Here is a 26,961-nt window from a genome sequence, read left to right as displayed (position 1 = left end):
CCAGCAGCTCTATTTTTCCAGAGACTGAGAGGTACAGTTCTTTCTTTTACAGACGAGAGAAAAGATAAATGGGGGAATCATGTGAGAGGAGATGGCCTCTTTAAAAACACACACCTCCTCCCTCCCTTTACTCCTCCCACCATCACTCCATGCTTCCACTCCCTCCCTCCTAGACTTCCCACGTTTACTCTCTCTCTTTGCCACAAATCTTTCCCTCCCTTCTTCCCACCATCCCCGGCCTCTCTCTCCAACCCTCCCTCCTTTCCCCTTCTCCTCTCCTCAAATCATATCCCCTGTGTGGCCCCCCTATCGTCCATCTTTTTTCCCCTCTCTCCCCTTTCACAAATCCACAATACCTGGGCGATAGCGGAGGAGAGAGAGCAGCTGTTGCCAGGCAACCTTGCTGACCAACGATGTGTGGAGAAGCAAAGGGAGACGAGGAAGGAGGGTGGGGGAGGAGATGAAGGATAGGGAAGGAGGGTGGGAAAGGAGGGTAGGAGATGAGATGATGAGAGGGAAGAAGAGGAGGGAGTAAAAGGCAAGGGGGGGAGGAGGAAAATAGTGAGGAGGAAGGGGGGAGGATAAGGTGGTTGGTCACTGTTCACTGATTGCAGGAGTCGCTCCGGCCAATCAATTTCAGCAGGTGCGTGACCAGAGCTGTCCAACATCAATCACTCTCTCACACACACACTCACACACACACACACACACACACACACACACACACACACACACACGGGGGAAAACTCATTCATTACAGAGGAATTTGGGAAAATAACAAGGAGAGAAACAGAAATTGTGTGGGTGTAAGAGAGAGCAGGAGAACTCCGCAGAGGAGGAATTAACATGGAGTTTGGCCTCAGATCCATCAGTGTACTGCTGTCATCAAACAGAACAACACAAACAAATTCAGTGTACGTTTAATTCATCACGGTCATAATATTAATAGAACATGCATTGATAATCTGCAACAGTAATAGAGAGACAATCTGACATCTTCAGAAGAAGTAGCTGCAGTTCAGTAGGTCACTTTGAAGAGTACAGTTTAGACTCAGATTAAACTATTCATTTTCTTTTATAGCCAAATCTGAAATTCTGACTTTTTCGCAGATTTCTCCAAATTCAGAATTTTCTCCAAATAACAAATTCTGAATTTTCTCCAAATGTTTTGACCTTTTTTCAAAATTCTCACTTTTCTAAAAGAAATTCTAATTTCTAACTTTTTTCTCAAAATTCTAAACTTTTTCTCGAAATCTAAAATTCTTACTTTTTCCAAGAATCACTAAATTCTGAATTCCAATTAGTTTGACTTTTTTCCCAAAATTCCAACTGACTTCATTACTTTAGTTCATATTAGGGATTTTAGTTTATGGTTGGAAAACACGCATCCTCTCTTTTGCCATGTCTTTCAAAAAGGTATAAGTTGTTGCCGATTAGAATATAATTTAACAGACATTTCTTCTCAGACACGGCTGACAACCTACACATTGTAAAAGTCCCCATAAGATTTCTGGTTCAGTATTAAACATGTCATTCAGTAAATGAGCCTTCTGTGTCCTCTGAAGCCGATCCTGCCTGAGGGAGAGACTGTGGACCAATGGAATGGACCAATAAGAAACAGACATTAATCATCTTCAGAGGAAATGACCTGTAAAAATGACAATCAATATCTATCCAAATATTAGCTCACACACCCCACCAATCCTCCGACTCTCAGTCTGAACTGTTTAATTATTGACTGTAACTCAGCAGCACCTTTGAAGTGGATATGAGTCTGGATTTTACACAGCCTACCAAGTTTGACCCTTGATGTCCTGACTGTTTGCTGACTGGTTGTTGCTATCACGGTGTCTTTTAACAATGTCCAATGGTTGATGTATTCTGAGTGTTAGCTGTAGATATTCTAATACTCAGCTTTGTTCATCTAAATGTAAGTAATCACAAATGGTTAACCAATGGTGAATCATTTTATCATAGCCATCTCATTTTGCTTTTTGATAAGGTTAGCTTATTAGTTGGTTCCAATCGACCCATCTGCTTTGCTAACTATCAGAAGATCTTGATGAACTCCTATGACCAAACACCCAAAGCTTAGGCTAGCAAGCTAAACATGCATTTTAGTGCTAGCTAGTTTCAATAGCCTGTTAGCTAAGTCAAATGTGTTAAGTGATGGCGCGTCATGGCTAATTTAACAGGTTTTTTTAATTGCTATGGATCCAATGATCTGGGCTTTGGAGAGAACTGATTTTGGTCTAAAGTGTTTGCCTTTATACATGTGGTGTGTTCCAGCATTAAAGGTCCAGTTTGTAGAATTAGGTGTCCTTTATTGAGTTAGCAGATTGCAACTAACTCAATACACCTCCCTTTCTAAGCGTGGCAGAAAATCTACGGTGGCCTTGAGGTTCAGAAAAAGGGTCAAAATACCCTGCAGAGCCAGGGGGAAAAACAGATGTTTTATCCCCTGGATCTGCCTCTTAGTTTCAGGTGATTTATCCAAGACCCTACAGTGAACCACGGTAGTTGAAATAGTTCCTAGTGGCAAAACAGTGGTACTACAACTTCTATGTCTGATACGTGACATCATGAAAGTGTTAATCCTCCAGCAGATACAGAACAACGTTAACGTTAGGTGAAGTGTGTCTCACTTTTACTTTCCTTTAAGCCCCTTTTTCCTCCCATTTTCTCTCCTGTCTTCCATTTTTCCCCCTTTCCTTTTCTTTGCCTCACTATCACCTCCTCCTCCTCCTCCTCCTCCTCCTCTCCTCCTGAGATGTAGTAATATGTAGAGATGATGACCTATTGATTTCTGCTGGAGGGATGTTTGACAAGCAGCCGGCAGCTGGAACACATTCAGCTTGTAATCTCACTTGTTCAGTAATTAGCCGGTGACTTATTACTCTGAGTCTGTGACACTGCAGGGCTCCAGAAACTGACCGACGCTTTCCTGTCTTTGCATTTTATTTTTGGGATTATTTATTATATTTTAAAATTACTTTATTTTTAGCCTTTTCATGCAGTACACTTTCAGTCCAATATGGATCCGTTTTTGAGCATTCAATGCATCTTATCCATTTATCTTGGTAGTATCGTATACGGGAATATCTCAGAGGAGGAGACATAGGCTTTTCACCCTATAAATGATATAATTGTACAGTAAAATTGGTAATGCATGGTAGAATAGGAATACAAATGAACTCATAAATGCACCTGATTTAAAAGGTCATATTCATCAGATGTACCTTAACCTGCAACACGCTGGAAGCATTGTGAAATTATTCCCTTATCTTTCTTTAAGGGGCGATGAGTAAGCAAGTCTCATGCTTTGAGTCAGAATCTGATTATGTATTTGCAAGATTATGATCTTACAGTAGATATTAATCCAGGCATTTAACTGTAATCATAAATCCTATATTACATCATGTGTAAATGCTTTAATAGGTATTGAACTTGAGTATAAATTCAAACGTTGTTATGATGTGTTCAACTGTACAAATCATGCAGAAAATCTGGAATAAATACAGATGTTTTGCAGCAAATTAAATAGATATTAGACAGAGAAATATGAGCTGTTTAGCTTCCTAACAAAAGCTCAAAGTGGTTTATAATACATAATAAAACAGGCTGGAGCCTCGAGCACCTCTCAAATGTACAGGTATGTTAACCTACTCTTTGACAACCTACACTTACTTTAAAGTGTGATTCATTGCAAGGAAAATAGAGAAAACACACAAAGTTTAGGAGGAATCGTGGATTATTTGAGCCACAACAACCATGTAGAGAAATCTAATATTGTGAAAGCCTCAATGGTGACTTTAAGGGAAAGGTCAGGGGATAAATGCATAGGATACCTTATTTAATATTATGAAATATTAAGTCTGATTGCATCAAACTGAATCATTGGAGAGGTGTTAAATAAAGGCAAATCTGCATTAAATTGAAGACAGAAATATATATTTGTAAAGGTACAAAACACGACCTGCTTTATATGCAGGGGTCTTTCACCGTGATGGATTCAAATATAAATAAATTACGAGTCAAGAGGACAGTGGAGATTGTTCCGGGTTGATTTGATGGGATTTAAATAGTAAATATCTGATACAGACTAAGGGAAACACACACACACACACACACACACACACAACTCAAAAACCTGCTGTGTTTAAGAAGATAAAGTGTGTGTGTTTTCCTGAACAATCAGAGGTGATTGCTGAGGAGATACAATCACAGTGATCAGACGAAAGCACTCGACACTTAACCACTCGCACTGCAATAGCATCCTCTATGGCTCAGCTAACCAAATCACAAATCAGCTCTCACACCTCGACCCGCTGCAGAGACCGCATCACCCGGTCCTCCCGGTTAAATACAGGATTTACAAACTAATAATACTCTCCACCTTTCTCTCTTACACCTCCTGCCTCGCAAAATTAATATCCCCTACCTAAGATCCAGAGATACAGTACAAAAGACCATCAGGACTTAGCTTCAGACCTGGGGGGACAGGGCCTGCTGCAACCCCCCTTGGATGCCCTCCCTTATATACACCTGACAATATTGCAATTGCTTTTTTTATGCATGAATTATGGCTGCACGATATTAAAAAAAGACTGATATAGTTTCTGCAAAATGTATAAGAATTATTACAGCAATAATTACAGAAAGAACCAAAGTATATTTAGCATATCAAAGATAAATGCACCTGTGAGCATGACCCCCATCTGATGCCTTTCTTTATCCATTTTATTGCATCTTGTACGTGCATTTGACTTCACTTGTTTGCATGAAGAGTCTTAAAGCAATGCACATGTGAAATATTATTACACAGGCTATAGCTTAATAATAATAAACCTAAACTTGTGTTAGATGATATTCTCAAAAAGACTCAGGCTCCATTATATACTCTGCAGGGTCAGATTAAACCTGGAACACAATAGATTCAAATACCACATTTTCCTGGTGTTCGTTTCACTACAGTATGTATAGCTGATTTTGTGAATGCTTCACCTGGCTCAAGACTGAAGACATGTCACCAATACATTTCCCTTGCAAGTGATGTGTGTTTCTCAAGCCTTGTTCAGATAAAAAAGACATGGATAATATTACTGAAATTTGATCTGAACACAGTTGGAAGGCTAAGATGTGTTAATATATTGAACAGCAACACCGTGAACATAGAAAGAGTTATAGGATTGAGCGGACTGTTGCTTTGTCTGGCTTATTAAATCACACAGATGAGCTCACACACCACACAATAAGTACAAATACAAGGTGTACACAAGAATCAAATAATAACCAAACAACATGTCGTTCTAATTCTAAATGAAATATATTTAGTACAAGCACTGATTTTACCTGAAGTACTTTACTACTGTATGTAGTTACTTTGCATACACTTGTAAAAGCCCCCTGTTGGTGGGGTTGGGGGGCCCCACACACACACACACACACACACACACACACACACACACACACACACACACACACACACACACACACACACACACACACACACACACACACACACACACACACACACACACACACACACACACACACACACACACACACACACACACACACACACACACACACACACACCGTGTACATGTAGTAAGTGTGTGTGTGTGGTCTATCAAATGTAAATGGGTATTATCCGTATATGTGCAAATGTACATAAGGCTGTTGATGAAAAAAGTGTGTGTGTGTGTGTGTGTGTGTGTGTGTGTGTGTGTGTGTGTTCTCTAACTAAATGGACGGGACTAATCACCTCAGAGGGAGGAACCTCTTCCCCTTCCGCAGCCTCTTAACATTAACGGATATTAACGGCCCCCAACGCTCCTCTGTTTCCTACTGAGAAATGAAATACATCACTAATGGTTTATCACAAACATGGCTAATGCTTTACGCAGACCTCTTACCATTAATAAATGATGGCATGTAAAGGGGGGAGGCTGGTGTGAGAGCCGGCGGGGCCTAAAGGGGGAGACTTGGATCAGTTTCAGAAATTAAACAGAAAAAGGAGCGCTTGATTTGTCTCATTTTGTGGCAAGGAGGTGATTAATCTGTTTTCAGCGTGTTGATTTTTACAAATCTATGGGGAGCACATGTCATACTATTACTACCTCTGAATTAATTGGACAAGTGGGAAAAACCCCATGAGTTAAGAAATAATCCCTTTTAATTAGGGATTATTTCTGGTATTTTCACTAAATCAGACTTTAGAATTACTCATTAATATCTCACCTGATTGGCTCAAAGTTTATTGCTTTTGATTGCTTAAACTAGACGGGATTAACTAACACCAGTGTGATTTTACGTAGTTTATGACCATCCTGCTTAAAGTTACAGGGGGGGACCATAAAAACCTCACTTGGTAAACCTGGTGGTCCGGTGTAGACACTAAAGCAGATCCAGGGAACTAAAACTTAGATTCAGAATACATTATGTAGAATTAAGGTCAACATTGGAAGTTGTAAGTGCTTTAAAACACTCTAGCATTGTAGTCTGTGTCTAAAACTGTTCCATATTTAAGTTGTATGCCCTCAGAAATTCCTTCAATGGAATATAAAAATGAAATTAAATCAAAGTAACAATTTAGGGGCTTTTCCCGCCTAAAAGTCTGGGGGAAAAAACTCACATTTTTGTCACACTTTATACATTTGATTCCTTTGTGTTGATTTTACATTATAATTGCCATCGACTAAGACCTCTTCAATGCATACCTACTGTACATCCCTTCATCATTAGGGATGGGGAAATCAGCAACTGGTTCCTTTGACAACCCTTTCAAATCGTCCGATTACTTTGAATGGCTTAAATTTTGTCTTTCAACACGCAGTTGCACACGCACGATTACGTAGTGCTGGATGCTTTCCTGTTTAATTGTTGTAGGACCAGAGCCAGGGATAGTGAGGAGAAAGACAATTGGAAAGCATGGTAGTGATAAACCTATTAGGACACACCCTATTTATTCTAAACCAGTCCGTAAACCAACCGTCTTTGTCTAAAGCTTTGAGACCAAATGACAATTAAACCTCTTGTCTTCTAATCTTCCATTGTGCAACCACGGCTCACTCTGATATCTTACGATAGCTACAGAACTGTCTGTAAGTGGTTTGAAGATCCACTTTAATCAAAACTAACTTTAGTTATCTGCCACTTCTCTTCCTTAGTCCATGGGTCTGATGTTTGTTCCTGGCTCTGGTCCTGGGGAAGTCTCACACCTCTAAATTTGGTGCAAATCTAGCTGAATGTTAGGTGTGAAAGTGCCTTTAAGTGTCATTCGTCTCGACAGCATACACGCAGAGATTTCTTGCACCCTCAACGGATGAAAATTGTTCAATAGAGGCCTCAGCTTTTCTCTCCTTGTGAGCCCAGATTTCCAGCACACACATGCACACGTTTAACCCTCGTGCTCGGTCTCGTACATGCTCCCCGGTGTCCTCATTAACCCAACCTCCGGGGCCGCCATTCATCTCCCCGCTCCCGTCTCATTCCCCGTAATAACACCCTCGCCCCGTCGCCTCGTTTAACTTTTTCAATTAAAAGAGGAGGATCGCTCTATTAACCCCGCGCCTCCTGCTGCCATTTTTCCCGCCTAACGTTGTTTTGGAGAGGGCCGCGGGGACGGGCCGGGCAGCAGTATTTCACCCCCAAAACCGACGGGGTCTCTGCGCGGTGACAGCAAGTGCCAGGCGTGGAGCTGAGTTATGGAGCCTCGATGGAGAGGGCAACTCATAGGTTTGTGTGTCCGGCTGCTGATGTGTTAGGAGGTTCAACCTGTCTGCCTGACACTGTGTCCGCCTCTACCCGTCTGTCCTCTCTCCTTTATTTCCTCCATCTCTCTGTTTGAAACTGCTCTGGATCTGTGTTTCACTTCTTCTCTTTTTACCCTTTTCAACTCAAGGCAGTCCCAGGATCGGTTTCAGGGCACGATTGCTTTGGGTTCGAACAATTGGTTCAACTAGGGGACTGTTTCTCAACCTTTATTAAGTCATTTATTACATCAAAACAATCCTGCAGCACACCAACAACTTCAAAAAGGTTTACTAAATGACACATTTGAGCCTAATACAGCATATATATAATAAGTCTCTCAATTTGGATACGTGTTCATCTCCTAGCTTTCAGAGATGTCTCTTTTTTTCAGTCTGTTTACACAATTGTACAAAATAGTCCGTGTTCTTGTTTTGAAGTGACAGGTGTTTCTTGAGATGACGTTTAAGCGAGCTTGGGACAGAGGCACTGTTGGATTGTATTTGCAGCGACTAATTCATATTTTATTTGGACCAATTAAGAGAAATTGGACTATCTCACACGGCACACCCGCTGATCTCTCACTGCATGATGGTTGAGAACCACTGAACTAGGGTACCGACTCTTTGCCCAGCCGGCACCATGAGACAGGGCTCCATACGTCAGAGGATTGGGCAAAACATGGGGCAACATTAAACAGGCTAACATGTGACATATTATCTATAACTCACCATACTTACAGTAGAAGGACAACCTGCTCGCTGTCATTAGCAGTAGTGAACAACACTCTGATACCGCCTATCCGATGTAATCCATACACAAATTGTCAGGAGATAGATCGTAGTGGAAAATACTCCATATATCAATATGCCAGTAGATAGCGCTTATGCCACAATGATTTATAATGGGAAATCCATATGCCGTTCGTCTGCCCTGTTTTATAAAACGTGTGATAGGATTCCCTGATAGGAAAGTGGTCAAACTGGACTTTAGTCAAGGAAATGAGGTCTTGTTATCTAGTAAATCATGCATTAATCAGTACTTAAGGCCATATTACAAATAAAGAACCATTTAGAAAGGATGTCGTATCTTTGAAGCTATAAATCTTCTTCTTTATTATGTCTTTCTCTTATAGGTTTGTCCACCGTCCCTCTTTTAGTTTTCCCTTTTCATTACTGTCTTTACCCTTTCAAATATTCCCCCTCCTTGCCTGTCTGTCTCTCACCCTGTGAAGGATTGTGGGTCAGACCCGAACAGATACACCTCGATGAGCCGGCCTTTATTGAAAACGTCACCGCCACACGATTACCTTTCTGACGGATGACATCACTGTGACATCATCATCATCATGTGTTCCTACCCCTGTCTGATGCTGAAGGTCACCTTGCTGTAGACGGTCCATTTCTGCAGAAACACGGACAAAACCTCATTAATGGCATCACGTAGAGGTAGAATAATCACATATTCATTATTCCCGCCCTTTGGTTCAATGACACAGTGTCCCGTAGAAATGATCTTAGCTTAGCATAGCTAGCTTTAGAGGGAAAACACACATTTTGGATGGATTGGACTTTGTCAAGAGTAATGTAGCTGCTTAAAGGAATAGCCTAGTGTGTACTGAGACTGAGTCCAAGTGGTATAAAGTGTAGGTTTCGGTGTGTCCAATCATAAATGCTGCAGCTCTTCAAGACCAAAGTGAACCACTATGTGAAGACAAGGGGGCCCCGTCAGTCCAAATGACCACAGGATGCAGGAATGTTATTTACTTTTTGGTGCATAATTGTAATGTGTAACAGAATTTAACCGGGTCAAAACGAGGTAGGGGTAGGTTAAGGGACCTGCATGCATTTGTGGAAAACACAAAGACTCCAAATCCTCCGAGATGAACCTGATTTCAAGAGTACAAAAGGTAGAATATCTGAGCATTACAATTTGACGCAATGCATGCAACAGTATGAGATGACCGACGTCCTTTCGCTCTCAAACCCTTACTTGACGTTGAGTGTGTGGCGAGGGGCTCGTGAACTATTAGCAGGGTGGGGGGCCTCGGATCCCAGACACATTTGCGCAAAAGATGAGGCCCCCAGTGCAATATGAGTCCCTACGCACTGCACGTGTTCAGCGTTTAGGGAGGGACGGCCCTGATCCTCCACCAACGTTTATTTACTGGCTTCACCTGTAGAAAGAGACCTACGGAAATCATGCAGGTGGATGCTGACATTAAATAAGCTAATGTAGCATAATGATGCATATGTGTGTATTTTTCTGGCTACGGTCTGGTAATGCTACTTGTTTTTTTCAGTGAGTTGCAGGATCTTTCTCTAGAATCTTTGCTTCTGCTCTCTGGCTAAGACCATTGACCGTATTTTATTAAACCCATGAGAGGAACCAGCTTGTGAGTGATCAGGCACAGCTGCAGCAGAGAGGTCAGGTACAGCTGCAGCAGAGAGGACAGGTAGGCCTACAGCTGCAGCAGAGAGGACAGGTACAGCTGCAGCAGAGAGGTCAGGTACAGCTGCAGCAGAGAGGTCAGGTACAGCTGCAGCAGAGAGGACATGTACAGCTGAAGCAGATAGGACAGGCACAGCTGCAGCAGAGAGGTCAGGTACAGCTGCAGCTGAGAGGACAGGTACAGCTGCAGCTGAGAGGACAGGTACAGCTGCAGCAGAGGACAGTTACAGCTGCAGCAGAGAGGACAGGCACAATTGCAGCACAGAGGACAGGTACAGCCGCAGCAGAGAGGACAGATAGAGCTGCAGCAGAGAAGACAGATAGAGCTGCAGCAGAGAGGACAGGTACAGCCGCAGCTGAGAGGACAGGTAGAGCTGCAGCAGAGGACAGGTTCAGCTGCAGCAGAGAGGACAGGTACAGCTGCAGCAGAGAGGACAGGCACAATTGCAGCAGAGAGGACAGGTACAGCTGCAGCAGAGAGGACAGGTACAGCTGCAGCAGAGAGGACAGGTACAGCTGCAGCAGAGAGGACAGGTACAGCTGCAGAGAGGACAGGTACAGCTGCAGCAGAGAGGACAGGTATAACTGCAGAGAGGACAGGTACAGCTGCAGCAGAGAGGACAGGTATAGCTGCAGAGAGGACAGGTACAGCTGCAGCAGCGCTGTGTGAGCAGGAACAACAGAGCGTTAGCAGCTCTGTTTGAACAGCCGCAGAGTTTGGAGCTGATCTCTGGACTCACTGTTCAAACTGCAGGGTCACACAGACAACACTGTGTGTGCACGGACAAGTAAACAGTGTCTGTACCTCTAACCTACCTAAAATTACCACTGACACACACACACACACACACTTTGCCATGCAGCCCTGCAATTAGGCCTTGGATCCATAGTGGCTCTGACTGTATATAGCACAACATGTTGTCTATTGATTGGCCTGTGAGTAGAGAACAGACCAGAGGCCATGTTAAAGTGAGAGTGTGTGTGTGTGTGTGTGTGTGTGTGTGTGTGTGTGTGTGTGTGTGTGTGTGTGTGTGTGTGTGTGTGTGTGTGTGTGTGTGTGTGTGTGTGTGTGTGTGGGTGGGTGAGAGAGAGAGCTTTAGAGAAAGGGATGGAGGGGGGGCAATGAGACAAAGTAAAGCCAAAGAGTATTAGAGGGAGAGAGAGAGTGAAGTAGGACAGTGTGAGTCAGTGGGCTTCATGACGTATATCTTTTTCCTACTTCTGTTTGACCACACCACACCCTCGCTCCCTCCGCTGGATGTCCCATAATCAAAACGCTGGTACTGTCCAGAGTTATACCTAGCTTCCGATGCAAACCGAAAACACACCTGGTTCGCTTGTAGCTTGGCCGTAAAGTGACTTAAAGAGTTCATTTGAAAGTGAATAAATGGGAATGATTGTAAATAATGTAACATCTGAATTAATTCATTGTTTATTTTTGGGCTATTTACCACTGTCTTCTGTCCAGAGTGTACGGCTGTTTGAAGATGTGTGTGTGTGTGTGTGTGTGTGTGTGTGTGTGTGTGTGTGTGTGTGTGTGTGTGTGTGTGTGTGTGTGTGTGTGTGTGTGTGTGTGTGTGAACTGGCTAATTCCCTATCAGAGAGAGAGGGCATGGGAACTAGGCGATGGAATCACTGCAAATAGAGCACGAGGCTCGAGTTCACAACGGGAGAGGGAGGGCTACACACACACACAAGCACACACACACACACACACATTTGTAAATCCACCAATAAATATGATGTTAATTTATAAACCAACAAAACAACATTGATTGATCCAAAATCTGATACGCCTTCACTAGCCAATTTGAACAAACTGCTTATTGTCACATGTGTGAAAATACTGCTTTCTGATTGGCTGGGAATAGTTCTCTAGGAAACCTTGGTCATAAGGTCACTTGGGAATATACTAAAAGGCTCAAGCTTTAGACATGTTTGAAACAAGTGTGTTTAATTACCTTATCCAATATTTTCCAATCTCAGAACACCTCAGAGAATGTCGATACAGAGCAGAATTACACAGCGTGTGTTTTTCAGAGTTTGCCACACATCTGATTTTATTTGTGTGTGTTTTACAAGTCTAAAAGTGTGTTCTGACCGTGTGAAAGCAGGTACTAAGAAGGTGAAAATGGAGGCATGGATGGAGAGAAAAACAGAAAGCAAAACAGCTACAATAATAGCATCTTGTGTGTGTGTGTGTGTGTGTGTGTGTGTGTGTGTGTGTGTACAGATGGGCTGAAAACAACAATGGATCAATAGGTTTACTGTGGCCTCTAGCCAGCGGCTCTAACACTCTGCCTCTGTTTGTGTGAGCGTGTGTGTGTGTGTTTCTCTTTCCTTTGCTCTCATCAATACTTCCATTCGGTCAGCCCGAGGGCCCCGGGCCCCCCCACTGTGATCGCATTTATTTTTAGAGGGCCGACAGAGTTTCACTGCAGGGCAGATTGCTGCTCCATGTGTTGCAGTGCAGCACTGTGGCGTACAGTCCATGTACATCCCATGAGTTCACACTGCATCCGTCTCACAGAGCTGGAGTGACATAACTTTAATTCTCACCTGATGATCTGACTGACCGCCCCTTTCCTTTCACCTCATCACTAAGTCTGACATCACGGTCATGTTGGTAGTTTTCAATTTGAGGTGTTTCTTTGTCAAAAAGCAGCAGTGACATCATCATGTTCAGTCCACACGGAGTTATTAGGAACATGCAGCGTGACAGGTTGAGATGATTTAAGAGTTGTTTCTCTCATTTGACTTACAACACCCAGTGCAGGTGCATCAATGTTATTTAAACGTGTCACTATCGGGCCATTTACCCGTCTGCGTCGCACAGATGTATCAAGAAAGCTAGCCAATCATGTCGAATGCTTCCAGGAACCAAGCTCTGATCGTAGACGGCAGAGTTGTCTCCGTAATCTTGAGAGTAGACTCAGTTTAAAACCCAGAGAAGCAGCGCGAAACAAATAGTCGTAAATTCTAAAAGTCGAAATATGGAAGAAAAGCAGAAATTTGAAAAAAAAAGTCAGAGTTTTTAGGAAAAAGTGATAATTAAAAAAATATATATCGGACATTTTTTAAAGTCGACATTTAGAAAAAAATCCAGAAATTTGGGGAAAAAATCTCAGATCTTTTAGAAAAAAAGTGTTAATTTGGAATAAATAGTCAGGAATTCCAAAAAGTCGCTACGAGTTGTGCAACGTTACGTTAGAACAGCAACTTCGGTCAGTCAGCTCTTCGGACCAGCACCACAGTTTATTACAGGGTGTCTCCTCTCTGTTAATCACAGTCTCGTTATGCTGCAAATTAGTGTTAACAAGGGACTCTTTGGGCATCTCTATTGAGGGTAGTTTGTGAATTTAGCCCTAAAATCTGAATATAAAAAGAACAGACTATAACTGACTATCCACCAACCTCAACTCTGGAAGAAACCTGTGAGTTTAGAAGAGGATTTAAGTCAATCAAATAAAATAAATGCCATGTTAGCGCCTAGACCTCCTGGTGGGTTAGGGTTAGAGTTCCTGATATCATTTAGCTGATCTGTAATCTCACTCAAAGCACTGAAGATACACTGATGAACCTTCCTGTTTGGATGGAAAACAATCAATCCCTCTCTCTTTGACACTTCTACTCTCCCCTTAATTTACCACACACACACACACACACACACACACACACACATACACACACACACACACACACACACACACACACACACACACACACACACACACACACACACACACACACCCCCCAAGTGGCTCAGGATATTACCTATCAACTGGAGCTTGATTAATTAGTCCTTAATTGGTTGTCATGTCACTGACCAATCATGTGACAGCACCCCTGAGGGCCGGGTGAGACAGAGGACACCAGATAGAGAGAGAGAGAGAGAGAGAGAGAGAGAGAGCGAAAGAGAGAGAGAGGTGTGTGTGGGGGGAGTTAATAAGGGGTAAAAAGGTTCTTTAACACACAATACTTCACCACACACACTTATTACTGCAAAATTACATATTAGTGAATATTCATTTTCTTCTAAATTTGTTATTAATTATAGTATTAGGTTATAATGGTCTCGGTAGACTTAATTGCATGACCTTTTTTGCCTTTTTCCCAGGGAGAGAGACAATATAACTGCTTGGACAGATCAACACCGTGTAAATGGGTAATATGTTGATGTAACTCATGTCCAAAAAAGACGTTTTAACATCATTTAAGTGCCAAGTTTGGGCAAAGACCGAGGAGCCAGATTATTCCACTTCAGTCTGGTGTGTCTGTGGGCCTTAAAATATCTCTGTGTTCATAAAGGTCACATTCATAATATTGCCAAACATATATTGTATCTATACGGCCTTCAGGCTGCTAAAAGGACACAGCATAATGACATTATATAAAGTCAATTAGTCAGTTTATTCGTGCCACGTGAACACATAACTAAATAAATGAATATAAAATAAAATAATAAGCACACAATGTGAGATTTGGTGAGTCTGTCAATCAAAGGCTCAGACCCCAGATCAGTACATTTGAAGCTGTCATCTGATCACTCATTAAGCACATTTAATCCGAGTTTAACGATCTGATCCCACAAGACATCCCTCCACTGTTTGTGAAGCTCATATTAGCCACTACTTAAGCATAAAAAGCGGAGTATGTTTAGACAAATCAACGTGACCACTTTCTCCAATTGATGACCTCCTCATGCTCAGACTGTCAATCAATCTGAATCCATATCACCTCACAGACCATAAACTTTATGAACTAGAGGAACACATTAGGGGTGAGGGAGGACAGGTGAACCGTGAAGACCCTCGGTGGGACCCTCTGAGTTTGAGAGAATGATGATTTCTATGTTTTGTCTTTAATCAGAGTTGCTATGCCTGTAATGGAAGCGGCCCTGCAGGGAGACATAAAGTCTATTGAGCTGAATTGAATTGTTCTTCTTCTCTGCCATCTCTGGCTACCAGGCACAGACGGGCCGTTAATAAAAAGGCTATTTGTCAGACTGTCAGCGCTCGCTCCTCCAATCAATGAAGACTCACGTCTGGAAATACAACTCTAACCAGACACAAAACGGAGAGGACAACAAGAAGATGACAAGGAGACATAAAGGAGATAACAAGGAAACAACAGGGGACAACAAGGAGACAACACAGAGACAAAAAGGAGATGACAAGAAGACAACAAGGAGACAACACAGAGACAAAAAGGAGATGACAAGGAGACAACAAGGAGACAGCAAAGAAACAACAAGGAGATATAAAGGAGATAACAAGGAAACAACAGGGAGACAACAAGGAGATGACAAGGAGACATAAAGGAGATGACACAGCCTACATGAAGAAAACAAGCAGACAAAATGGAGACAACATAGAATCAACACAGAGACAACAAGGAGTCAACATGGAGACAACAAGTAGGAATGAAAGTAGGAGACAACATAAGAACAAGGTGACAACACAGAGACAACAAGAAGGAAACAAGGAAAAGGCCGCCTGAGGAAGACAACAAGAGATAGGACCACAGGAGGAGGCAACAACAAGGAGACAACATTGAAGTAGTTGCAGCAATATGAGGAAACCACACCAGAGACAGATCCTTAAAGTGCAGTTGGACACTCTGCAGGAAAGGGAGAACTCCGAAAGGCACAATAGGACCTCTTTAACTTAACTCAAGTCAACAGAAATTAGAAATCCTTTCACGTCAGAAAATATAATATTTGAAAACCATATTTTTATTAAAAAGGCGACAAAAATGTAAAACTGCTTTTGGTGACGTTCATTATTTTTCCTTTAGTTTTATTATTAATGACATTGATCATTTGACACATCAGAGCCTTTGAATTGAGGGATGGGCAGATGGATGGAGGGAGGGAGGGTGTGAAGAGAGGGGAGGAAGGGCACACAGAGAGAGAGAAATCCCAGGTAGACTTTCTCTCATAATTAATAAATGAAAGATGTTGTTAGTGCATCTGATCAATAGAGTTGTTAGGGAGAAGGAGCGATTGATCGGGCGACGGGATGGAGGGACGAGGGGGATCGGGGTGTGGGGTGAGGCGAAGGGGGAGTTGCGCTATTCGCTCTTGTGGCTGTTTCAAATTTTCACCCTCATTCAGAACAAAGGAGTCTCCTGAGCCTCATCAGCACTGATAGACACTTAGCACCATCCTGACCTTAATAGGAGGGAGGGAGCACGGGGGGAGTGGAGGGTGGGAGGAGGGAGGAAGAGAAAGGGAGGGAAAGACGCAAAAAGGGAGAATGGGAAGATGGAGATAGAAGAGGAAGAAAGCAAGGAAGATAAAAGAGGACAGAGGTGAGATGAGGAGGAGGGAGAGGAAGGGGAGAACAGGAAGATACATTGGGGGGGTTTAAGGAGTTAGGAAAGGAGAGGGAAGAGACGAGAGGAAAAGAAAGAAGTAGGAGATGAGACAGAAAGAAGAGGAGGGTTGAAAACAAAACAATGTGGGAGAAAGGAGATGAGTAAGATATGATGGAGAGGAATGGCAGAAAGAACATGATTCAGTAAAGGCAGGAAGGAAAGTTGGTGAAGGCAAAAGCAGGGAAGGAAAGAGGATACACATTGGGAGGAAGAGGATGGATTGTGCAAAAGATAAGAAGACGGAAAGATGTTGCTCTGTCTCTAACCCTCACTCAAAGTAACCTACATTTAAACACATGAGGGCGTGATGTTGAACCATAAACCTCAAAATTCCCACTATGACTTCATTGCAATAGACAGTTGTTTGGGTGCACATCTGAAACATGTGACTGGAAATACATTGCTTTCTGGCATTGTTGGTCAATCAATAAAACACATTGGACTCACACTGCCCAATATCACAAATTATACATTTGCCTTTTACAATCTGACATCACATCTCATCTCCAGCTTTCACTCTCCCACTTCCTATGAAACCCTCTGCTGTAAGACCGAGAGTCAGTTCCTCTGCAGTGGAAACACAAACCACTAAGCAGCCTGTTGCCCATCATTCTCTGTATACAAACACAAATCATCAATCAATAAATATTTCCAATATCAGATCATGTTTGACATTTCCTAAACATAATATCTTATCCATGTGCAAAAGAAAATCTGCACGATCAAGAGACCTCCCGCGATGCATCATGGGAAGAATTCATCAAAACTCTTCTTTCAACATGAATGAAAAACACGTCCCAGCTGCTTGTCACCCTGTTTCAGAAAGCCACTGCGGAGATATGTTAGAAACAGTAAATGTAGTGCTCAGCCAAGTACATTTTACGGAGTTAATCTGAAAAAATTTTGCCTAAAGGAAGCTATTAAGAGATGAATGTAAAAGGTCCAAGTGCAGAACCTTGCGGGACTCCGTAACTAACGTAACATGCATGGAGGATTCATTGTTAACCTGTACAAAAAAATACGATTTTAACCATGGTCATTTAAATCCCAATTTGTATTTCACGTCTACGTGATAGAACGTAATTATCACCTGGGATGAATGCAGCACTAAGAACAGGAGCAAGTACATGCAACTGTTGTGTTTTGAGCTTCCTGCAGCGTTATCTGTTGTCCCCCGTCAGCCACCGTACTTCATGAATGCAACAGAAACCGTTTGGAAAGTTAGAGCAATGTTTCATCCTGGTATCGGTTAAATTCAGGAGGCTCTAGGTGTGAACACGCCCTAAGTGTGTTGTGTTTGAACAGACTATAAGCTCCCTGTGTGGCTTTACACCTGGGACAGTACTTTACATGAATATCTGAAGTCATAAATGTGCAGCTTAAAAAAACAGTAGCTTTCTCATGAAGAGGGCCCTTGAGTCCTGACAGCTCATCAAAGGAGGGTCCAGTACCCAATCAGAGTTGCTTACTACTGGTTTAGCCCCTCCATGGCTCTGAGGTCCTAATGGCTCAAACATTCAAGATGGAACAAATTTTATCTTGCTAAACAAGATATTCTACTGACTTGAATGAGCTCTCACTTTACCGTGTGTGTGTGTGTGTGTGTGTGTGTGTGTGTGTGTGTGTGTGTGTGTGTGTGTGTGTGTGTGTGTGTGTGTGTGTGTGTGTGTGTGTGTGTGTGTGTGTGTGTGTGTGTGAGAGAGAGAGAGAGAGAGAGAGAGAGAAAGAGGGAAAGGAAGCCCGTAGTGTGGTTTTGTGTTTGTCCATTAACAGCTAATAGCAGCTCTGTTTCCCCATTATCACTAATGGATGGAACTCTCTGGACACACACGCACACACTCTGTCTGCCGGGACCATTACTTACTCTCATTCCCATGCTGTCAAAATTAGCCATGCAACATAAAAACTACAGATGTACACACACACACACACACACAGACACACACACACACACAACTCTCTAAGCGTCTCAGCGGACAGGAAGTGAGGGCGTTAGGGCAAACGAGGAAGTGTTTCCCGCCGGCAACCAAAGAGCTTCGTGTTGGTCCCGCTAGTCTCACTGCGCCTGTAAACTGTGTGTGAGGGTGTGTGTGTAATGTAATGATGAGATGCAGTCGGGGGAATCCAAAGTGCCTGTTGACTGTTTTAATTGTCTTATCACCTACCTTCCCTCCATCTGTCTCTTCTTTCCTTTCAGTGTCCCTCCGTCCTTCTCCCTTCCCACTCCCATGTTTCCTTTCTCAAACTCATCGTTCATCATCTCCTCCATCAATCCTTTCCTTCCTCATTGCTTTTCTTTCTCGGCGTCCTGTATCCTTACTCCAACACGCTTTTCTCACCTCTACACTTATTTAATTTCCTCCATTTCTTCTTCCTCCCATCCTCGTCTTCCCTAACCATCCCTATCCTTTCCTTCATCAGCTTCCAGGAGTCCAATTTCTGTCCACGTTGCATTACTTCCTCCTTACATCCTTTCTTTTCCTTAAAGGGGCTCTAGTATGACCTATATTATGTGCTGCAGCACCTCTTTTCACCCTCTGTCTCAAACCAGAGCCCAGTCTGCTCTGATTGGTTAGCTGGTCGGTGATTGGTCAAACGATTAGAGATGTCCCACCCCTTAACCTATCGGGATTTTAGCCTTTGCAGACCATTTACATGCACAAAACCTCACTACAGGAAAGGGAAAACACCAGAAAGCATAATAAGGCCTATTTTATATTTTGTCTCCCCCCTTCAACCCTATCCTTATTTCATTATTCAAGTCCTAGTTCACCATAATAAAGCAAAAGTGTCTATTGAATGTTGTCTAAAACAAAACAACATGTGGAAAACAGTGTAAGTAAATGGTGTTGTTGTGTGCTTTTTACTTTTTGTTATTGGAAACTAGTGCAGGTATTGCGTGGCTTCAAAAAGTATTTATAGAGATTGGGTTCACACACCCTGACACACAAATACACACACACACTTACACAGTTCCCAGTGTAGCCAGCAGGGCTGTGGCTCATTAATATTGCATTGATTGGACAGAGATGGGCAGTGGACTGAAAGAAGTGTGTGTGTGTGTGTGTGTGTGTGTGTGTGTGTGTGTGTGTGTGTGTGTGTGTGTGTGTGTGTGTGTGTGTGTGAGACTGATTATAGTTGTGCTTTAGTGTCCCTCTATATGCATGTGTTTATCTTCAGGATTATACATCTATTATTTCTTTGTGAGTGTGCATGTTGTAATGCTCATTTAGAGTGTGGGTTAAAGTGTGTGTGTGTGTGTGTGTGTGTGTGTGTGTGTGTGTGTGTTACCCCAAGCTAAAGGACAGGCCTAAGGCTAAAGCTCTGTCAGTGTCAAGGTCACACACAGACACAGACACAGACACACACACACAGACACACACACACACACACACACACACACACACACACACACACACACACACACACACACACACACTTTACTCTGTGTCATCCAGACTAGTGTCCTTTGAGACTGAAATAACTTGAGAATGATACTCTTTATTCTGTTTCCTCCCTCCTGGCTCTCCCTGCAGACTCATTAGTCAGATTTAACAAATATCTTCATCACTTGATTAATTATACGTTTACAAAAGATAAAACAGCTATTCAAGATATGTGAAAATGCAAACAAACCAACTTTACTGTGAAGGGGGAATTCAGAGAAGGACTTTTATTTTGAAATCCAGGCTCTAGTCTTTATCTGCTGGGCATCAACAGCAACTTCACATTGGTTTTACAACTGTTTAGCATGGATCCTAAACAATTCGAGTGTTATTGTTAGTTTTCTTGGATAAATGTGCAACACAACAGCTGAAGTGTAGACTGCTGTTGGATTGCAAGTACATATTAACGTAATTACAAAGAGGAAAGCAAAATACACAGCTAGCTACAAAGCTAATTAGCTGCTCAGCTTCAGTATGATATACCTGTAAATGTCACCTGGGACAATATGGAGACCTTTTACTTCCTTTAATTGACAGAAACCCACTACCAATACACAGTGGCGAGCCTGACTTTCATACCTAATCCCTCTGACCCCCTTTCCCTCGTGGAAAATAAATAAACATTAGCCATAAAATGCTAATCGAGCCTTGTCAATGCAACAGAGACAACACAACTTATATGAACACCTATCATGACAAGGCGCCAAGCAACAATGGACAGCTATCCTTGCATTTCGGAAAGACAACACAGGTAATTTTGTTAAAACCAGCACAGATAATTCACAATATATCAATTAATTTGGAGATACATTTACAGGCAGAATGAATTAAGTGGGCACGGCGGCCTACAGTGAAAATAACTTTGGCCTACCCTTTGTCGATCCTGTCATCCAGTTGTATCGGGTATAACAGCTGGTATTAAAAAGCTTCTCAAAACTCCTTGAAGGTACACAAATCCACGGGTTTCTTACATTTGTGAAACTTCAGAATTTGTATTTACCGCTATTCAAATGACAGCGTTGTTTTTGCCTCAAAAGTGGGCGGAGCCGTAAATTCGCCCGGAGGTGACGCAGGTGGACGTTAGCTCCGATGCTAACCTAATGCTAACTAGCTCCGATGCTAACCTGATGCTATGTAGCTCCTTTTCCCACTAGTTTGACAGCGGGCGGAACTTGTCATAAAGTCCCCGATAATAAAGCACACCCATTTAGAGAGAAGATATGATTGGTCAATTGTATTGTCATTTGCCATTAATAGAGCTCCTGCGGTCACGTGACTTTTGGTTGGGAGCCACCATTTTGGCAGTCAACATGACCACCGGTGCCAGTGTTTTCTTACCGAGCGAGTATACTTCTCATTTTAATTCAAGTGAAATTCGGCTTTATAGTACAAAATTAGAGAGATTAAATATAAGCGACCCATATAATTCACCCGGTGTGCTTTTCAAGAGCATAACCTCCTGCTCTGAAGACGATGTACCCGACTTGCGCTACGCAGACATCCACAGCTATCTTGTAAGCTTTCCATCAGTGTACTCAGGAGACTCCCTCAGAGCGTACAAAAGCTTGGAGGCTTACAAATGGTGTCAGTCCGGCTTCGTAAACAACATTCAACTGTGGAGTCTTACATCCAAAAACTTCGGCATCATCACTGCAAGGGTAAGTATTAAATTATTCCAGTTTGATAGGCAGTGTCACGTTAGCATTGTTTGTTTATTAGCTTGGCTAGCTAAAATCCGGACTCAACGGATTATCACTCTTTCTCCCTACAAAATAAGAAGGAATATTTCAACACGGGTTTGTTTACCACTAGCTTGCTACAAGCTAACTTGCTAACTGGCTAGGCTGCGCCAGAGCCACACTTGTTGAGTTAAAAAGGGACATCACAGTGTCCGTTAGCTATAATAACTGGGTGCTACTTCTTAAATTAAACTAATTAAATTTAATTAAACTGACCAGAAACTTTTTGTAGCATTGTACTGTATTCCTTCACCCACCTGATATGAAGTGATCACTGCATAAGCGAAAGCCAACGGCCGGGGGGTCCCATCTTTCAGTCTTTTTCTGAAGGCTCCTGGCTCTTTTAATCGCTCCAATCCACTTCTCCCTCCTCTCCGCGTCTTTAGGAATGCGATAATACGATACACCTTTCTTTTTCCCACGCCTATTTGTGCAACCTGGTGCACAGCAGTTATCCACCATCCTTGACAGTCTGCCAGTGCCTGTCAATTTACTGCCGCGATGACTGCCAAAATGGCTGCCCCTGTCGTATCTCGTCACGTGACCAGCATATATGACATCATCTGCAGGAGCTCTATAGCTGGGACCTCTTTGCATTTATATCTGGACCACCAATCCCCTCCTATCTTCCCAGTAACACCAGTGACGGCCAAAGGAGCTTCTTTCATTTAACCCTTCACACAACAGAAACTGAATAGGCAGATTCGAAGGATTTATTTCTTTGGAAATGTTATTTTAAATACAATTAAATCAAGTTAATTTGGTGAAACTAATGAAAAATATAACTCAAAAAATATATTTTTTAAATATATATTTTTTATGTTTTTAAATATCATTTTCCAGAATATCTTAGGCCCTGTGACAGCTCACCACTGCCAATACACTTAAAAAGCAAGTCTGCAATATTTTTGACAATTGAAAGAGACCACATTTCTGTTTATTCGGTTTATAAATAACCTTCTTGGAATTTGTACAGTCTAATTAAAATATTGCAAAAATAAAATAGTGCAAGAGCATAATGATGCAATAACAAAATGCCAGTTATTTAGATAAAGAATGGAATAAGTTAAAACACTTAATGAGATGCAGTATTCTGTCATATGGGTGGGTTATGGATGAATAGGTTGTATAGAAACAGCATCTTTGAGACCCCCATCACCCCCATGTTTGAGCTGCCATCCATGGAGGACCTCTTCCTCTCGTTGTCAAGAAATTATCTTGGGTTTTATTTATTCTTCTGAGGTTTACCTTGGTTTCAAACCAGTGAACGATAGATCTCATTACCTTAAACCTGATACTAGAGACTCTACTACTTTGACAACAACATAATTGGTGTTTATTCATTTATTCCTGCAGGTATAGAATCTCCATTGTCTTAAATATGAATAATAAATATTCTCTTTCCTTCTCTCCATTGTCCTCTCTCTCTGTCTGTCCCCGCAGTGATCACAGGCCTCTCTCTCGAGTGTCCAGCGTTCTGTCCAGGTTCTGAGCGTATCGATCCGTTCGCTCCAACCAATCTTATCCTTAACCAGTCGATGCTCCTGCCGGTCACATCCCGCTCACCGCCATGTCTCCTGCTCGCCTTCCGCCTGTAATTGACCTGAGGAATCTGGACCGGAGGAGATTTACAGCCGTCAGATGACAACCTTGCTTCTCCACGATGCGAGAGTATTTGTTATTTTTTCTATTGTATGTTCAAAGTTTTGTTGTTGTGTTGCTCGCTCTCACTTTGAGCTGAAATTACAGACGTGGTGCCATCACGGAATTGACATTTGCCATTTAGCCGATGGAACATAAATCTTTCTTTCCGGATTTCCAATTTCGGAGCCGTATTGTAAACCTGCTCCACGATGCTTCTCACCGAAAGAGCTTTTCTTTTTCACTTTGAATCAATCAGAAAGTGTCCGTGCCGAACAGGTTTAAAGGTGGAACACTCTTTCTAGGGTTAGGGTTAGGGTTAGTGGTTTACTTGTAATCCTTAAGATAATAATAAAAACAAATGTTTGCTGTGAAAGACATTGCCACATTCCAGGTAGAGGACGCTAAACGGTCAAAAGATTATTGTGTAACACTGTCACTCTCAACTATAGCCATCTTAGCTATATGGAAACTGTGCGTTCAGATGAAGGGGCGGTTTATCCAGTGAACTCAGCCTTATACAACAAAAAAGATGTCCGGTTGCCACTATACTGGGGATAACAAGAAGCCACCGATATTTTTTTAGGGTTAATTGAGCAGTCTGTAATAATTTGCTTCCGCTAAAGCTAACGGTGATAGCTAGCTGGCTCCCAGTGGCGGTCCTCATTAGCACAGTAGTCCCGTGTGATTAGAGACAACACATTGCACACGCTTTCAGAGTGTACGACATGGCAGTGTACTCAGAAAATGACCTGAATTGAGACAGCAATGGCTGAAAACATCATGGAAAGGACCCTACAAATAGTATAACGCTTCTCTTGAGTTGGCTTTTGTGTAGTATTTGTGTCATGGGTCTTTTTGCAGAAGGTTTCAGGAAGCACAGCAAAGTGGTTTCTAAATATTTGAATGATTTCCAAAATCTTAATGCAATGCAAGCTGCAGAACAACATTTGGGCCTTGTGTGAGACTAGGTCATTTTATTCTCCTTTAGGGTTGTTGCGCAATCCTATGAGCAAATTAAGGCAGCAGTTAAGTTTCCCTTTAAAAATACTTGGCAAACTAATTATTTAGCATTAACAGAACTTTGAGGAGACAGGGATTGACCCAGGATTCAAACTGACTTCAAACGAGACTGAGGAACTGGAGTTACGAGGTTTTCAATGCTCATTTATTTCCTCATGTATGGATCCCAGGCAGTCAGCTGTCAATCATCCGAGGTGTGATTAGGAGCAGCAGCTCCGACACACACACAGCGGATGCTACGCCACTAAACCAATTCATCTCCCATCAGCTGCTCATAAACAATCCATCAATATCCTCACTGACATCATCCGTGAGCAGGAGGAACTCACAACAAGTTCTCCATTGCTGGGGAGTTATTGACACACGTAGGAATCAAATATTTATCATGAAGCAGCTCTTGGTTTGGAGACGTGATCAATGGTTTTGCCCTCTGGTGTACAAATTACAGCGGTTAAAAGTGAATCAATTCTTGTTCAAGACATCAAACACAAGTCTGATTGATCTCATTCTGCAAATGAGCATAAGATGTACTTTATTGATCCCAAATTCGGAATCTTTAGTACAATTTTCAGGTATTTGTACTTTACTTGAGTATTTCCATTCTACTTTGTACTTTTACTCCACTACATGTATGTAATCCCTTTAGTTGCTGGGCAGATTAGGATGAATGATGGTAAATATAATCTCCCTTAAATCAGACTTTAGTTCACCTGCAGTAAATCCAGCAGCTACCCTGCAGTATACAAAGCCATTCAAACTAGCTGCACCTTTACCAGCTCTGAGAACACTTTAATGATCAATCATTATAAAACATATCAGAGATATTATTCTGAAATGGACCAATCAGACAATGACTACTTTTACTGTCGCTACTTTAAGTACATTTAGATGAGAGTACTTTCTACTTTCACTGGAGGAACATTTAGAATACTTTTACTGTGACAGAGTATTCCTACACTCTGGTACTTGTACTTTACTCAAGTACAAGATCTGAGTACTTCTACTTTACTCAAGTACAAGATCTGAGTACTTCTACTTTACTCAAGAACAAGACCTGAGTACTTCTACTTTACTAGTACAATATCTGAGTACTTCTATTTTTACTCAAGTACAAGATCTGAGTACTTCTACTTTACTCAAGAACAAGACCTGAGTACTTCTATTTTACTCAAGTACAAAATCTGAGTACTTCTACTTTACTCAAGTACAAAATCTGAGTACTTCTACTTTTACTCAAGAACAAGACCTGAGTACTTCTACTTTACTCAAGAACAAGATCTGAGTACTTCTACTTTACTCAAGAACAAGATCTGAGTACTTCTACTTTTACTCAAGTACAAGACCTGAGTACTTCTACTTTTACTCAAGAACAAGACCTGAGTACTTCTACTTTACTCAAGTACAAGATCTGAGTACTTCTACTTTTACTCAAGAACAAGATCTGAGTACTTCTACTTTTACTCAAGTACAAGACCTGAGTTCTTCTACTTTACTCAAGTACAAGATCTGAGTACTTCTACTTTACTCAAGAACAAGATCTGAGTACTTCTACTTTTACTCAAGTACAAGATCTGAGTACTTCTACTTTACTCAAGAACAATATGGAGTCATCAGAAGGCTACACTTTGGTAGCATTGCTAGCTTCTCTACTAGCACTGTGAAGTCAAAAGTGACACACGGTAACTGTCCTGGGTATTTCTCTCAGGCTCTCAAGAGAAAACGGGGGTAAACGCTGCCTTTTTACTCTTTCATAATTACTTAGTTTGGACAAAAAATGGTGGAAGACACAAACTGAAGACTTCTTCCACTGTGAGGGGCCTGCTATATTTTTAATTAAGGACCTATTAACAACATAAGAGGCACAAACTGCTCCATTAACAGTATGGTGAGCGTATAGATTGCAGGTTACATGATTAATAATGTAAATAAATGACAGCGCTAAAAATAAACCAGTTGGATGAGGAAAGCTGCTCCTAAATCTTACCCTATAATCAATCTATGATACAAATATTAAACCTGCAGAGGCATTCTAAAAGTCCGCTGCAGAGCTGAGCCGAATCACTTTCCTCTTAACTGACTGAAACCAAACCCCCCCCTCCCTCCTCTTCCTCACTTTCTTCCACAGCCGACTCTCATCTTGTCGGAGCTAAACACACATATTGTCCTGTTTTTGATCTCCTTTTCACTCGGCACTTAACATCGACTTTCCTTCGTATTGTCTTTAAACGCCGACACTGGAGTACTTTGTCCCACGTTTAAGTATGCGTGGATACTTTCTCAGGATTAAAGGGAGTTTAGCAGGTTGAAGGCTTTGAGGTTTGAATGTGCTGCGGCTGTCAGGAGGCTCAGAGCAAAGACACATGTGGATAAGTGGACTACTTAAAACTGTTTGTAGGGATAAAGATCTAAGATTTCATGTGGAATCTGAATTCAAATCACAGAATTGTCCGCCGAGTCGACTTAGATTAAAGGATAGCGGAGCTTTTAAAGTGCGTTTAATATAAAAGTTCACATTACTGCTTTAATCC

At 41.9% G+C, this 26,961-nt stretch overlaps 1 long non-coding RNA gene across 1 annotated transcript; it reads right to left on the bottom strand.

Moving 5' to 3' along the window:
• Nucleotides 1-5,767: 5,767 nt before the first annotated feature.
• On the bottom strand, nt 5,768-21,052 carry LOC134868175 (uncharacterized). Its single transcript, XR_010166253.1, has 4 exons — nt 20,902-21,052; nt 9,116-9,159; nt 5,919-5,973; nt 5,768-5,847 (listed from the first exon to the last, which is right to left on the bottom strand). It is a non-coding gene; the product is annotated as an uncharacterized LOC134868175 (long non-coding RNA).
• Nucleotides 21,053-26,961: the final 5,909 nt, after the last annotated feature.

Source organism: Eleginops maclovinus, chromosome 8 (assembly GCF_036324505.1).
Source record: "Eleginops maclovinus isolate JMC-PN-2008 ecotype Puerto Natales chromosome 8, JC_Emac_rtc_rv5, whole genome shotgun sequence".
Classification (NCBI taxonomy): Eukaryota; Metazoa; Chordata; class Actinopteri; order Perciformes; family Eleginopidae; genus Eleginops; species Eleginops maclovinus.
The sequence above is the reverse complement of the archived record's forward strand: the minus strand, read 5'-3'. Positions and strand labels throughout refer to the sequence as shown.